Source organism: Solea senegalensis, linkage group LG6, assembly GCF_019176455.1.
Source record: "Solea senegalensis isolate Sse05_10M linkage group LG6, IFAPA_SoseM_1, whole genome shotgun sequence".
In the NCBI taxonomy this organism is placed as follows: Eukaryota; Metazoa; Chordata; class Actinopteri; order Pleuronectiformes; family Soleidae; genus Solea; species Solea senegalensis.
Window position 1 is genome coordinate 22,294,590 of NC_058026.1, and position 7,738 is coordinate 22,302,327.

Below are 7,738 nucleotides of genomic sequence, written 5' to 3' on the forward strand. Positions count from 1 at the left end.
CAACAGTTAGTCAGTAGTTGACTGATTTGATCTGATTAAGAGGACTCAAATTACATTTAGAATTGATTCAAATATGATATAATATAAACAAATATCCATTATTCAAACATTCAAGTGAGTTCACACAATGCTGACTATCAGCTCCACATGACGAGGTGGAAAATAATGAATTACATTTACGTGAGTTACTTTAATTGATTTTTTTTTGTTTGGACTTCACTACATTTAAAAAAAAAAAAAAGTTGGTCTGAATTTAAACTTTGGCAGTAAACGATACGGACAGGTGAATGAATGATGAGGACTGGTGAACGATGAGGACAGGTGAATGAATAATGGACAGGTGAATGAATGATGAGGACTGGTGAACGATGAGGACAGGTAAATGAATGAGGACTGGTGAAAGATGAGGACAGGTGAATGAATAATGACGACAGGTGAATGAATGATCAGGACTGGTGAACGATGAGAACAGGTGAATGAATAATGAGAACAGGTGAATAATGACGACAGGTGAATGAGTAATGACGACAGGTGAATGAATGAATAATGACGACAGGTGAATGAATAAATGAATGATGAGGACTGGTGAACGATGAGGACAGGTGAATGAATGATGAGGACAGGTGAATGAATAATGACGACAGGTGAATGAATGATGAGGACTGGTGAACAATGAGAACAGGTGAATGTGAATGAATAATGACGACAGGTGAATGAATGAATGAATGATGAGGACTGGTGAACGATGAGGACAGGTGAATGAATGATGAGGACAGGTGAATGAATAATAAGGACAGGTGAATGAATGATGAGGACTGGTGAACGATGAGGACAGGTGAATGAATGATGAGGACAGGTGAATGAATAATGACGACAGGTGAATGAATGATGAGGACTGGTGAACAATGAGAACAGGTGAATGAATAATGACGACAGGTGAATGAATAATGACGACAGGTGAATGAATGAATGAATGATGAGGACTGGTGAACGATGAGGACAGGTGAATGAATGATGAGGACAGGTGAATGAATAATGAGGACAGGTGAATGAATGATGAGGACTGGTGAACGATGAGGACAGGTGAATGAATGATGAGGACAGGTGAATGAATGATGAGGACAGGTGAGTGATGAGGACAGGTGAGCAAGATTTTTACATTATGATTAGATTGTAATCTTACATTTTTCAGTTCGATAGCTAATAATAATATTTGTACCTCCACTGTGATTGGCGAACTGTCCAGGGTGTACCCCGCCTATCGCCCGATGTAGCTGAGGTTGGCACTGCACCCCCACGACCCTCTGGTGGAGGATAAAGTGGTAGATGATGACTGATGTAGGCGTACAGTTGTTGAAATTGCACTTATTTTAGGTTGTTTAAATATGTTTTGTAAAAAAGATACTTACATTTATGTAAAACAAAGGGGATACAATTGGTTTCCTTGTTGTTTATGGGTTATTATGTTATTATTTCAGTGGTCCAGTCCACTTGAGATCAAATTGCACTGTATGTGGCCCCGCAACTAAAATGAGATTGACACCCCTGGTTTAGCTCGAGTGTTGATCAACGACATTCTCCCGCTGCACACTGAAGTGATTTATTTTATGTCAAGACAGAGAGAGGCAACAGAATGATTGCACGAGTAAAGTGAGTCAGCTCCAAACACAAAGAAGTGTCCCTGAAAAGTAACTCAGCAGAGTGATGCGATAAAAGCTTCTTGTCCCCACCGCCTCTGCTCTGCTGCTATATGCATACAAACACAGACAAAAGAGGACATTTTTCAGATGAAGAAGGACAAGGCGTACATGTCTTACATTGTTTCTTTTCATAAAGACTAAAGACAGACGGAATATTAACATCAGCAACAACATAACATTTCTGGCAGCTTCTTGCACTGAGTTTGACTTTTTTAAGGGTCGCTCGCATTAAACAAGCAATTTGAGACTGAGAGGCATTCCTCACTGGTGAATAATAATGTGCAAAAATAATCTGAAGCAGCCGAGATAATCATCAGCTACAGTCCTACTTTGTCCTGAAGCATTGTTTTAACGTGAACAGTAGGTCGCCAGGTCATTGCTTTCAAATCTAAGCTCTGTCATCTGTTTCTGAAATGCTTTTTCCTCTATTTTTCTCATGTTTTAATTTGTTGAAACTCTCTTCACATTCCAAACAGCCATCAGTAACTCCACAGGTGTCTGGGGGGAGAAAACAAGAAAGAAAAAGGCCAATTGCAGCTTTCACATTACTGTAGTAAACATGATCAATCTTTTCATTAAGACAGCATGGAATAATTGGCTGCTGTACCTGTTTGTCACCAACCAAACTGCCTTTCTCTATGTGCTGTCACAGCCTGAGACCAGCCAGAAGTTAGTCCCTATCCCTATCCACGTTTTAAGGTTTTAAGCAAAAACAGTGTGAAAACTGTAGTACATATGCCAGGACTGTATGTGGCGCTGTAGTGACAGAAATACACAAAAACTGGAGAAGACGACAATGATTATGCGCGTAGAAAGCATACATTACAACATTACAGGAATGAAGGCAGACTAAAGAAAATCTCCAAACACAAGAAGAGGAAGAATCGAATTCAAGCGCAAGAGAGAGGCGGGATTATGACATCATTGTTTTCCCAAAGTAGAAAAGAATAGAATAGAATTGAATCTAAATCGGGACAATACACTTAACATAGTTCCATAGAGTTTATAGCTATAGCTAGTTTGCAAGTGTTTCTTCATTTTAAATTGTTTATACACTATTTTAACATGCAGTGAATTGTAAATAATTGAAAGTTATTCTGAGGAACGGGCAAAAGCATTTACTCACAGGACATTTTACGGTTAAAATCAGCGTTATATACATTTTGAGACTTGTTAGGTGTTAAAGGGTTCAAATTGAGCCACACGGTTGGTGTAGCGGTTAGCACTCTTGCCTGGCAACCTGTACAGGGTGTGCCCCGCCCTTCGCCCTATGTCAGCTGGGATTGGCACCAGCGACCCTCCTGTGGAGGATAAAGAGGTAGAAGAGTGAGTGAGTGAACACCAGAATAATCAATATTAAAAGTATTGTTCATAGAATGAAATGTTGAATTAATGCAGCGGTTTAAAATGTATTTGACTGTAAATTGCTGCAGAGCTGAAACAAAAAGAGGAGAGATCCCCTGAGAAACCTGTCATTTAAATTACAGGTATCGTGTATGCAGATGTGTCGGATCCTCCGGGATGTGAAGGAGCGACTCGGGCAGTTTCCCCTCCTGCTGTCGGCTTCTTGATACTGCAGAAGTGTCAGTCGGGCATGAATCCCCATCAGGACCAATCAAAGAGCCTCCACTGACGTGCTCTGCCGCCTGCTCACCTGGCTGTTATTAACTGTGCCTGATTTGAAAAGAGAGAATGAGAGAATGAATGAATGAATGAATATTTCTGCTGCTGGCTCTCTCATACAGGATTATTGTCCTGGAGAAAGGCTCTGACACGTCTCATTACAAAACACAGGATGTGATTTGGTACGCCGCTGAGCTGCGATCAAACGCAGGAATCCTTTCACGTTTCCAATTTCGCCAATGACAAAGCTGGCATTTCAATTGGGAGTGGAGATTTTGCTTTTTTTCTCGTGCAAAAACGAGTGAAAGGGAGAAAAAGGTCAGTTCTGCCAAATTCAAACTTCGTGGAGTGATGTGGACCTGCTGACCTCACAGCCTTCAGAGTATAGAGCTAATACAGAGAGGCAGAGTGAAGATTAATGACCAACATCAACATCAGCTCCCTGAAGGAAACAAAGGCAGCTGAGATGAACGTGTGTGAGTGTGTGCGCGCGCCTATACTGTAACACCACCATCGCCGTCATCCATTGACACCAGGTTATGGCAATTAAAAGCTGCTTTATCACTTCTCAGGCTACAACAAAGGTCCAAAACAGGATTAAGTGCAGACGTGAAACACTACCAGAGCTAATGCTGTGGCCCTTTGAGAATGTGCTGGCAGTGAGAGGAGCCATGATGCTGCAGGGCAGGATTACTGAACAAAGAGATAGAGGGATATAAAATGAGGTGTGGGAGCAACCCTCCATACTTCTTTCTTTCTTTTTTTTTTATTGTGACACTCAAAACCCCTTTAAATGCTTCTCATACCATCAAACTGTGTGCGGTGGTGGAGGCGCATCTGTCACTGGTGCACATCCCTCATGACTGTGGTGTGTTGTTAGTCACTGGGTGACTTAGTGCTGAGGGCAACGGCAGCCGCGGTTCATTTGAGCGGCGAGAGCAGAGAGAGGGACGTTCATTCATCAACAGGCGGGAGTGCAGCGCGATGGAGGCAGTAGGTGTAAGGTAGACGAATGGCTAATAACCGAAAGGGAATGAAATGATTCATCACGTTCTAAAATTAAGTTCATTAAAAGGCCTGCCTTTGGAGATTCATCAGTGTCTAATATTCCACATCATCTTGTTTGTTGGAGAAGAAGAAGAAGAAGAAGAAGAAGAACCACTGAGCTTTCCTAAATGATGATGATTTTATCATCCAGATGATTTTCATGATTGATTCATTGGCAGATAAAGTCTCACAGATTTGCTCGTGTTGCTGTACTAATGTGGCTTTTTAACAACAGTGTTTCCATGTTACGCCACTTTATATTTTATCTAAACATGTCAGAGGAGAAATGCTATGAATCAGGAGATAAGACAAGCTCCAGCACACATAACACTGTATAATAGTAATATTATTATTATAAGAGGATTATCATAATAAATGAATAACATCTCAATAATGTATAATTAACACAATATACACATGGTATGTTCTCTGTGTGTTCACTGTTTGTTCTGTGTGTGTTCTGTCTGTGTGTTCTCTGTATGTTCTGTCTGTATGTTCTGTCCATGTGTTATCTGTGTGCTCTCTGAGTGTTCTGTCCGTGTGTTCTCTGTGTGTTCTCTGTATGTTCTGTGTGTGTTCTGTCTGTGTGTTTTCTGTGTGTTCACTGTATGTTCGTGTGTTCTCTGTGTGTTCTGTCTGTATGTTCTGTCCGTGTGTTCTCTGTGTGTTCTGTCTTTGTGTTCACTGTGTGTTCACTGTATGTTCTCTGTGTGTTCTGTCCGTGTGTTTTGTGTGTGTTCTGTGTGTGTTATTTATGTGTTCTGTCTGTGTGTTCACTGTGTGATCACTGTGTGTTCTGTGTGATCACTGTGTGTTCTGTGTGATCACTGTGTGTTCTGTGTGTGTTCTGTCTGTATGTTCTGTCCATGTGTTCTCTGTGTAAACTTTATTTACAGGTGGATTATTGGGAGGATTTCAACAACGTAAAGTGTTTCAGAAACAAATCACACACTCAAGCTTTAAATCAATCCTTCCCAAGCCTTTTTAAAATTGTCTTCACTTGTAGTATGACATTTAGTTGTTTCCTTGTCCCGTTGTCACCACTTCCACCAAAAAGGGGACGTTTGATCTACATAAACTATTCTTTTTACATTTCCTTACTTTAGATTTATACAATGGCAACAGTTTAACCTGCTCCGGGTCAATCTGGTAAGGTAAAATGTTAATTACAAAATAAAAGCTATTTTATTATTTTAACATTTAAAGGTCTAGAATTTACGGGACAAAATGTATTTCCCAAATCTCTATTTTGTTGTTTCTTGGACTGTGGGAGGAAACCGGAGAACACACACACACACACACACACACACACAGGACATGCAAACAAGAGCGCTAATAACTGCACCAACCAAGTGTTTAAACCATTAAATTATGTTTCCATTTAGAGGAAAACAGATGATAAAATATGGCACATACTGTATGAGTGGACACGGGTGAGACTGACCGCTGGTATCATCCAAGAGGAGCCAAGTTGGAGGTGACATCTGTGAATTTCCGGTTGCAAAAACTGTGGTTTAGCACTTTGTAGCAAGAAGACCTGGGTTCACGACCAAGGGCCTTTCTGCATGGAGCATGTTCTGGATTTGGATTTTCTCTGGTCTCCTCCCACAGTCCAGAAACATGCAGATTTGAACATTAGGAAAATTGGAGACTCTAAATTAGAGTGTCTTTTGGATGTTTGTCTCTATGTCTCTGTGATGGATTGATGACCTGTCCAGGGTGAACCCCGCCTTTCACCCTATGTCAGCTGGGATTGGCACCAGCGCCCCCCGCGCCCCTCATGTGGAGAATAAAGCAGTAGAAGATAGATGGATTTTTCAGGTCAACTCCAAATCACGGATTTGCTTTAATACTCGCGCTGACACATGAAGCTAGAAAGACATTTATAAATAGAAAACCACAGAAAAGGAAAAGTCGATTACTATCGTCCGTGAGCCGCTGCTTACACAACACATGAGTGGAGCCTGGGAACAAACAGTCGCACAGTGTAACCGTGCCAACCAAAGTGGAAACTCCCCCACACGTCCATTCATGTGAGGATGTACAGCCCTCGCTGCTTCCTCACAATATCGTTCACACTGAGCTGTGAGGCCAGGCCAGAGACCAGCTATCACTAGGCAACAGGGAAGAGGGAATCTGTAGCAGACTCAGCTGTGCCGCTACACTGAGCCGTACGGGCTCATGACAGATAACGGTTAGGTTATAATTGACACTGGCCAGAGGAAAAAAAAAAACATAATACAAAGGGTCACAGTCAAATTGTTCCGCAGTCGCCTTCACAGTGCTTTCCATCGAGCGGAGGCCAGAGCGAAGGCAACACGTTCTGTTCGGGCTTCATTGATGCTGAAATCGCATAAATTATCTTAAGAGGTTGAGAAAAATTAAATTAGAGGCTTAGCAGAATAAAATACCTCATTATCATTTTCCAAAAGAGGAGATTAATCTCTTTCAGCCAAATTATGCTAACAAAAAACACACTGAGATTAATAATAGAATTCTTAATGAGACTAAATCCTGTATCTGCCTCTTCAGGACCCTGTTCCAAGACGCATTCATTTCCTCTTTTAGAGCTTCATGCTGTGCATTAAAAAAGCACTTCACAGTTCATGAAAACAACACAGTAAATGTTAACGTGCGTGGAGTACCTGCATAGACTTCCAAACCCGCTGGTGCAGAATAAAACAAACAAATGTTTGAATGTTTAAACTGCCTCTGGATTCAATTCTTCAGAATATTCATTATTGATTCAATTAAAATGAGAAAATAATGTTCACAAAGGACTAATTTATCTCCTTTGTTGACTCGTGGCATAACTCAAGAGCAGGGACAATTGATTAATTCCATAATAATAATAAAATGTCTGGTATGACATGGTTAAATCGCTCCTGTGGCTTTGGCCTTATTACCACTGAGGCCTAAACCACAGATCTTATTCACCTGCGACACCAAGTTTCTGTTCTGTTTGAGTCAGATTTAGGATCTTGAACAGATTACTGAGAAAACCATAACTCATAATACATATTTGAGTCATATGGCTGGGAGTACGTCCAGGTTTAGTTCAAATATAAAGTGAATTTCCAGAAAATTTCCAGAAAACCACAACCTCACACACATCAACAATAAGAAGAGTCAAAACATTGTGAATATGTGGCGTTTGTGCGTCTCCAGTATTAATTTGACGACGTGTTGTCTCGTCACGGCTCCACACAGACGGCTGCAAACTTGCAAATTCACTCCAAGTCAAACTCAGGATGAAAGAGGTTGAACTGGGTCCAATATTAGTGCCACAGAATTGAACTCACCTGTTTAATTCAGTGAATCTGAGCTGAAACTAAACAAGTGCTTGTGATAAATTTGGCTGATTAAAC